This window comes from Paroedura picta, chromosome 1, assembly GCF_049243985.1.
Source record: "Paroedura picta isolate Pp20150507F chromosome 1, Ppicta_v3.0, whole genome shotgun sequence".
Taxonomy (NCBI): Eukaryota; Metazoa; Chordata; class Lepidosauria; order Squamata; family Gekkonidae; genus Paroedura; species Paroedura picta.
Genome location: NC_135369.1, coordinates 6,021,465 through 6,030,102, shown reverse-complemented (window position 1 = coordinate 6,030,102; position 8,638 = coordinate 6,021,465). Strand labels below are relative to the sequence as shown.

General features: G+C 46.9%; 1 protein-coding gene across 1 annotated transcript in view; it reads left to right on the top strand.

The window, feature by feature from the left end:
- The window catches only part of LOC143839502 (uncharacterized), a 266,540-nt gene that overhangs the window by 213,155 nt on the left and 44,747 nt on the right, over positions 1-8,638 (top strand). The gene's annotated exons all lie outside the window — the stretch shown is intronic.

Genomic DNA, 8,638 nt, shown 5'->3' with positions numbered 1-8,638 from the left:
GTGGTGCCACAGAATCAGGCAAAATATCCCTAATTCCTCCTCTCAAGGGTTAGTGGGCATCGTGTCTAACTGGTGCCATCTTGGGAGTGTTACTAATCGATCCCCCGCAGCCCACAGGCCTCCAGAGAGCCTGATGGGTGTCGCTGTTAAGAGTGGAAGCCCCAAATCTGGAGAACTGGGTTCGATTCCACACTGCTCCTTTCCGCATTCAGCCAGCTGGGTGTCCTTGGCCCATACACAGCCCCCTCTCTGAAATGGAAATTGGAGTGCTAGTCTGGGATTCAGGCAAACCCTGACTTCAAATACCCAAGTAGGCATGAAATTCCTGGGCTGATATGGGCCTGGTTGCCCCATCTCAGCCACACTCCCCTCAAAGAGGTGCTGAAATGGGAAAGAACAAGGGTGAGTGCATTAAGGTCCTTCCAGGTACAAGAATCAGAAAGGCAGCTGAAGCTTTTGGTCAATGTCTGGATATCTTCTTGGGGGCACCAAGTTGGGGGATGTGATCACAGCTCCACGATAGAACCTCTGACTGGCATACCGAAGGTCCCAGGTTCAATCCCCAGAATTTCTAGTTAAAAGAACCAGGCAGGAGGTGATGTGAAAGATCTTAGCCTGAGGCCCTGGAGTTGTTGTTGTTAGGTGCGAAGTCGGGGGTTGGACTAGATGGCCTGTATGGCCCCTTCCCACTCTATGATTCTGTGGTTCTGTGATTCTGTGATCATGTGTCCCATGTGTGTTATACCTCTCTGTCTTGACTCTATTCTTTACGACATCCCTCCCACCTTCTAATATAAAGATTCAAAAAAATCTCATTCTGACTTGGATCCAATGAACGGAGCTTTGGCTTTTGAGAGCTTATCCTCTGAAAATTTTGTCAGTCTCTGCAAGACGCTATTGGGTTCGAATCTAGCTGTTCTATTGCAGGCCCACATGGCTAACCCCCCGAACAAATTAGGAAAATTCAAGATCTGCAGTTTGCAGGATTTAACAGCACAAGGAGAATATCCTACAGGGGGACATCAGAAGAGATATTAAGGGCCATTTCGCATGGCTTCAAAGTAGCACAATGGTTGCTATTTGGAAACGCTACTAATTTGCCATAACCCACGACGTCGTAGACAATCTGCAACAATCCTGAAACCAATCAGCAAAAAGCGCTTCGTTGTGGCGCTTTCAGGGGAATCCAGAAAAGTGGATTCACCCTCCGGATAGCGATACACTCCTGCAACCAATCTGCAACAGTAGCGCTAAAGACCTGTGCGTTACCATTGTTGCTGGTTCTTCAAAGTCCCTCCCCCTGGCTCTCTCCTCCAAACTTCCGGCGAAGCGATCGCCATTTTTTTTCTCCGATCGAGCGGGGATAAACGCACCGGCGAGCCTCTTTCTGTTTAGAGGCTTCCCTGGCTTCAGTCCTTCACCTTTAGTCACTAAGCACAAACCACTGAAAAGCCCGTTTGCTGAAATAAAGTCCCTTTATTTTTTACAAATAAATTCAGCCGAAAATCGGGACCGTGAGAGGGGGGGGGGATTTTTTTTTTATCACTCGAGGCAGCGTGCAAACGATCATACAATCAAACGACAGCTCACATTAGGCAGCTGGATGGGTCTCTCCGTAGCAACGAATCTACCTAGATTCGTTGCTATGGGTCGTTTTTTTTTTTTTAAACCTTTCTTAAAGGGAAAGGGGCTGTTTGGGAGCATGCTAACGGCTGCCCATTGGCTGCTTGACGGCCAGGGGCGGGACGAGCTTGGCAATAGCGCTTCCTTTCTAGCGATTTCTGCCGAGACCGGAAGCGTGTCGGAAACGCTAAAAAACGCAACTGATTCCACTACAAAGGCAGGTATGCATAACGACGAATTCCACTATTTTAAATGGCGATTTTTCATTCCGCAAACAATTTGCAACAAAGATCCCTGTGCGAAAAGGCCCTAAGTTTGCGTATTTAGATTAGGAAGTTCCTGATGGTTTCAAGTAATCTCCCGTGCCCCATTGGCTCAGTCAGAAACTTCCTGCTCTTTTGAGTCCACTTCCTGTCACATTCCCCTCCTTAGCTAGACAGGATTCCCTCTCTCTTCTCTTACTTACTAAGCTGTTTCTCTTCTTAATAAAACTAATTTATTCTTTAAGCTGCTGGTGCTGTATCCCTTTGCATATTTGTTGTTGTTAGGTGCAAAGTTGTGTCCGACCCATCGCGACCCCATGGACAATGATCCTCCAGGCCTTCCTGTCCTCTACCATTCCCCAGAGTCCATTTAAGCTCTCACCGACTGCTTCAGTGCCTCCATCCAGCCACCTCATTCTCTGTCATCCCCTTCTTCTTTTGCCCTCGATCGCTCCCAGCATTATGCTCTTCTCCAGGGAGTCTTTCCTTCTTCAGGATCTGGCCTTCTAAGGAGCAGTCAGGGCTGCTCTCCTCTAGGACTGACCGGTTTGTTTGCCTTGCAGTCCAAGGGACTCGCAAGAGTCTTCTCGGCCTTCCTTATGGTCCAACTTTCGCAGCCATACATTGCAACTGGGAAGACCATAGCCTTGACTAGACTCACTTTTGTTGGCAGGGTGATGTCTCTGCTTTTTAGGATGCTTTCTAGATTTACCATAGCTTTCCTCCCCAGGAGCAAGCGTCTTTTAATTTCTTTGCTGCAGGCCCCATCTGCAGTGATCTTGGAGCCCAGGAAAATAAAATCTGTCACTACCTCCATTTCTTCCCAATCTATTTTCCAGGAATTGAGAGGGCCGGATGAGGCCCTGGAGAGCAACTGCCAAATTTACATAAGAATATCAGAGGATATACAAGAATCCCTGTTGGATCATGACAATGGCCCACCCAGTCCAACATTCTGTGACACACAGTGGCCAAAACCCAGGAGCCATCTGGAGGTCCACCAGCAGGGCCAGGAGTCCAAAAGCCCTCCCACTCTTGTCCCCTAAGCACCAAGGAGATAGAGCATCATTGACCCATGCAGAAGAATAGAAGAAAGGCCATGATGGATCACACTAATGGCCCATCCAGTCCAACATTCTGCATCATACAGTGGCCAAAGCCCAGGTGTCAACAGAAGGTCTACCTGCAGGGCCAGAGCTCCAGAAGCCCTCCCATTGTTGTCCTCCAACAATAATAATAACAACAACAAACCTATTTTTTTCAAGAGGAGATAAGTGATGGATTGCCCAAAAAGAAATCCAAAGTTTCAGTGTGGTAAGCAGGAAATTTTTGGATTGGGAGGGAGCCTCAGGCAGGTTGTTAGAAGTCAGACCCCTCTTCTCATTGAGGGGCAATTTGTAGAGTTCAAATGTCATAAGCAATACACTGCCCAGCCCAAAATGACACAAAATGGATGTCAGCCAGAGACAAGTCTGGACATGAAGCTCAATAGTGTGACAAAGAGCAGCTGACCTGCTGGGAACCTTCTCCACTCCCTAAGGAGATGCATAATTTAGGACAATGGGTTTCCCAAGAACCATGACCTCACCTCAGATTAACCTCATCAAATTCCAGAATTCATTCCTTTCACACTTTTACCCCAATTTAGCAGTATTTAACACTATTCACCCAAACCTTATAGTTTTCCCATCCGGTCCTCAAAGGGTCATCAAGAACCATTTACACCTATAATTCACCCCAGGAAGATTCTCCCAAACCATTTTCCATCTCAAGTTATTGTTTTGAGAGCTTATATGTCAGACTGCCCCAGGGGAACATTTCCCATATATCAAAGAGGCCATAAATGCTGTGAGTGTGCTCTCAGACATACACCCAAAGGTATTGTGCCTTTCCCTTCTTCTGTGAAATGCCGGTCATTTCACGAATGCCTCCATGGGCCATTTTCTCTAAGATCGGTAATAATAACCTCCCCAAAATTGCTTTTCCCCTCTCCTCCATGCTTTCCTTTTAGCTAGCCCTGTATGTGTTTTCTGGTGTGTCTGCATGTGTATGTCTTGCCCTTTATATTTATTCTAATTAAAAAAAGGCTTTCCGATCAAGTGTCCAAGTGGTTTATTTTGAGAGTACCCTAGGGGGAAATCCCTGTAAACACTGGTGAAGATTCCTCATTATCCTTTCTCGTTCTGTCTCCTGTAAAGCTAATTCCCCTAATTAAACAGGAGACTGCCACTTGGGCTAACAAGGTAGGGATGCTACAGGGAGGGGTGGCTAGTGGCAGTTTAAACTAGCCAGGAACAGGAAGTATATATGTCAACACTTGAAGCTGCCTTATACTGAATCATTTTCCTGGTCCTTCAAAGTCATTATTGTTTACTAAGACTGGTGGCTAGCTCTCCAGGGTCACAGGCAGTTTCTTTCATATTGTTGGTATTATTATTATTATTATTATTATTATTATTATTATTATTATTATTATTATTATTATTAATGTGTATACTGACCTCCCACTGTCAGCTTATGGCAATGCACAGTATACCAATAACAGTATACCAATACAGTAAACAAAACTATTGACATTAAATTTAACATTATCACTTTAGAATAATATTAAAACATTTAAAATAGGCTGCCTAAGGAGGTGGTGAGCTCCCCCTCACTGGCAGTCTTCAAGCAAAGGTTGGATACACACTTTTCTTGGATGCTTCAGGATGCTTAGGGCTGATCCTGCATTGAGCAGGGGGTTGGACTAGATGGCCTGTATTGTTGTTGTTATGTGCGAAGTCGTGTCCGACCCATCGTGACCCCATGGACAATGATCCTCCATGCCTTCCTGTCCTTTACCATTCCCCGGAGTCCATTTAAGTTTGCAATTCCCTACAGATGGCCTGTATGGCCCCTTCCAACTCTATGATTCTATGATTCTATGAAAACCATCAACATCAACAATTGTTCGGTCATGATTGACTTTGTTTCCCCAGAGATCCTCATTGGGCAGTTCTCAGGGGGGTTCAAATGGGAGGGCCAGTAAATGTTATTAGTTCACTGGCCCCAACCAAAATCTGCCAGATCCTTTTACTGGACATGACAGGGATTGAACCTGGAACCTTCTGCATGCCAAGCAGAGGCTCTCCCACTGAGCCATGGCATCTCCCCAAATTGCAGGAGCTGTTGTAATATGTGAGATCTGCAGTGTGCCAGACTGTGAAGGTAGAGGGGGATTCTATGATTCTACGAATGTGGGCTGGGTAATAGCTAATCATGACAGACACAGGGCTGCCATGATCAGCTGTAATGCAACAGTGCATTCCCTTTAAAAGCCCCCACCCATACCCTCGCAGGCAAAGTTCTGCCTGTGAAAGTTGGAAGGGTTGTGTCCTGAATATTCCAAAGCCTCCTGAGGTGGACTGGGCTCTCTCTGGAGGTTTTGAAACGTTCAGCACATCGTTGGAAGTACGGACACAATTGTACACGTTATCATGTTTGTATATGAAATGTCTACAGTTTAAAATCATGACTGGTCATAGACGGTAATTAAACGTACTGCAGTGCATTGAATGTATATCTATTTCTTTTCTTTCTGTATACTCTTACAGAAAAAAATTTAAAAAGATATATGTAAAAAATGTACAGCGCACTTTCTCTCTGCTTGCCACCAGAAAAGCATTCCAGATAAGACTGTACCGTAGATCCATTCAAGGGTATTACAATATTGGCCATTCTATTTTGAATCCCTTTCCTAATCATCCATAATTTAAAGCTTGCCTTTTTCACTGCTGCAGCATGCTGGGTTGACACTTCCATAAAATAGAATCATAGAATCATAGAGTTGGAAGGGACCTCCTGGGTCATCTAGTCCAACCCCCTGCACTATGCAGGACACTCACAACCCTCTCGCTCCTCCACTGTCACCTGCCACCCCCTTGAGCCTTCCCAGAATCAGCCTCTCTGTCAGATGACTCTCCAGCCTCTGTTTAAAAATCCCCAAAGATGGAGAACCCGCCACCTCCCGAGGAAGCCTGTTCCACTGAGGAATGGCTCTGACTGCCAGGAACTTCTTCCGGAGGTTTAGATGAAATTTAGAATCATAGAGTTGGAAGGGACCTCCAGGGTCATCTAGTCCAACCCCCTGCACTATGCAGGACACTCACCACCCTCTCGCTCCTCCACTGTCACCTGCCACCCCCTTGAGCCTTCCCAGAATCAGCCTCTCTGTCAGATGACTCTCCAGCTTCTGTTTAAAAATCCCCAAAGATGGAGAACCCACCACCTCCCGAGGAAGCCTGTTCCACTGAGGAACCGCTCTAACTGTCAGGAACTTCTTCCGGAGGTTTAGACGGAATTTCTTTTGAATTAATTTCATCCCATTGGTTCTGGTCTATCCCTCTGGGGCAGATGGAGTCAATTCTCTTCTAATTTGATCATACAGTTGGCATTCAAGTAAAACATGTTCTGATGTTTCAATACTCCCATCCTTATCTTTAACCATTAGTGGCTCCAATATTTCGGCAGAGCCCCTGTGGGCGGAGCAGTGTCCGAGACCCACATCCAGGTGTCTGGGCACCACTTCCGCCTACACAGCAAATACCATCCAATAAAGAAATCAGAGACAACTTAGACCATCTGCTCTCCTGTGACCCTTTGCCCCACAGGTTTTGCAAATGAGGTGCAAATGAGGTGCCACTTGGAATCATAAAACTTCAGAAATAGCATGTGGGTAGAAACACTTCTGTTAAGCCCTTTGGGTGTGGAGGACAGGGTGAGCTCAACATGTCCAGGGCTGGGTTTCTCATGGGGTTTTTTGATTCTGCCAAAGAAGAGCTCAGATCAGACCTGCTGAGCAAAGATGGGGAATGTGCATGTGTTATTTCAAACTTCCTTCCTGTTTCAATACCTTTGGCCACTTGTTGATAAAACAAGAACTGAGCAAAACAATAAACAGGAATCATTTTAAAATGTGGGCAAGACATCACTGAAACACAGAGTTGTAAGGGGCAATACAGGCCACCTGGTCCAACCCTTGCTCAATGCAGGGTCTGCCTAAAGCATCCAGGAGAAGGATCTGTCCAGCCGCTGCTTGAAGACGGCCAGTGAGGGGGAGCTCCCCACCTCCTGAGGCAGCCCCTTCCACTGCTGAACTAGACTCCTAGAATCCTAGAGTGGGAAGGGGCCATGCAGGCCATCCAGTCCCACCCCCTGCTCAGTGCAGGATCAACCTCAAGCATCCAGGAGAAGGATCTGTCCAGCTGCTGCTTGAAGACCACCAGTGAGGGGGAGCTCCCCACCTCCTTAGGCAGCCCCTTCCACTGTTGAACTACTCTGACTGTGAAAAAAAACACCCTTTATTTAGCTGGTACCATTTTCCACATAGTTTAAACCCATTACTGCAGGCCCTGCCCTCTGCTGCCTACAGGAACCACTCCCTGCCCTCCTCCAAGATTTCAGACCCATCAGGAGAGCAAACCTGTCCCCTCTCCACCTCCTCTTCTCCAGGCTGAACATTCCCACGTCCCTGAGCCTTTCTTCATAGGGCTTGGTTCCCAGACCCCGGATCCTCCTCATCGCTCTCCTCTGCACCCTCCCCATTTTTTCCACATCCTATTCATTCATTCATTCATTCATTCATTCATTCACTCACTCACTCACTCACTCAATCACTCACTCACTCAATCACTCACTCACTCATTCATTCATTCATTCATTCACTCAATCACTCACTCACTCAATCACTCAATCACTCAATCACTCACTCACTCATTCATTCATTCATTCATTCACTCACTCACTCACTCACTCAAGCACTCACTCACTCACTCATTCATTCATTTTATAATTTAACCTTATTAACCACCACTTCCAAACTGGCTCATGGTAGGTCACAATCTGTCCCTGTAAAAACCCAGTAAAACCCGATTAAAACAAATGCGGACACACATATATACATACAGTAAAAACAGACTCCTAAAAAATCATGGTGGTCTTCAACCCCACCAACCCCCCCCCCAAAGAAAAAAAATTGGTAAAAAGGAGTGGAGTGGGAAGGGGGAGCAAAGATGACAAAGCGAATGCTGCCCTCTTAGCACCGGAGGGGTGGGGCATCAGATCTTCCTCCCCACGCCAGCCTCAACCACAAACCTGGTGGAAGGGCTCCGTTTTACAGGCCCTGCGGAATGCTGACAACTCCTGCAGGGCCTGCAACTCATCAGATAGCTCATTCCACCAGGTGTGGGACAGGACCAAAAAGGCCCTGGCCCTGGTCGAGGCCAGACGTGCCTCCCTGGGGCCAGGAACGACCCATAGATTGGTACCCGCAGAGCGCAAAGCCCTGAAGGGGGCATAGTTTGGTGCCAGTTTGGGGTAGTGGTTAGGAGTGCGGACTTCTAATCTGGCATGCCGGGTTCGATTCTGCGCCCCCCCACGTGCATCCAGCTGGGTGACCTTGGGCTCGCCACAGCACAGATAAAACTGTTCAGACCGAGCAGGACTATCAGGGCTCTCTCAGCCTCACCCACCTCACAGGGTGTCTGTTGTGGGGAGAGGAATGGGAAGGTGACTGTAAGCCGCTTTGAGCCTCCTTCGGGTAGGGAAAAGCGGCATATAAGAACCAACTCTTCTTCTTCTCCTCCTTCTTCTCCTTCTTCTCCTTCTTCTTCTTCTTCTTCTTCTTCTTCTTCTCCTTCTTCTTCTTCTTCTCCTTCTTCTTCTTCTTCTTCTTCTTCTTCTTCTTCTTCTTCTTCTTCTTCATAGGGTGAAAG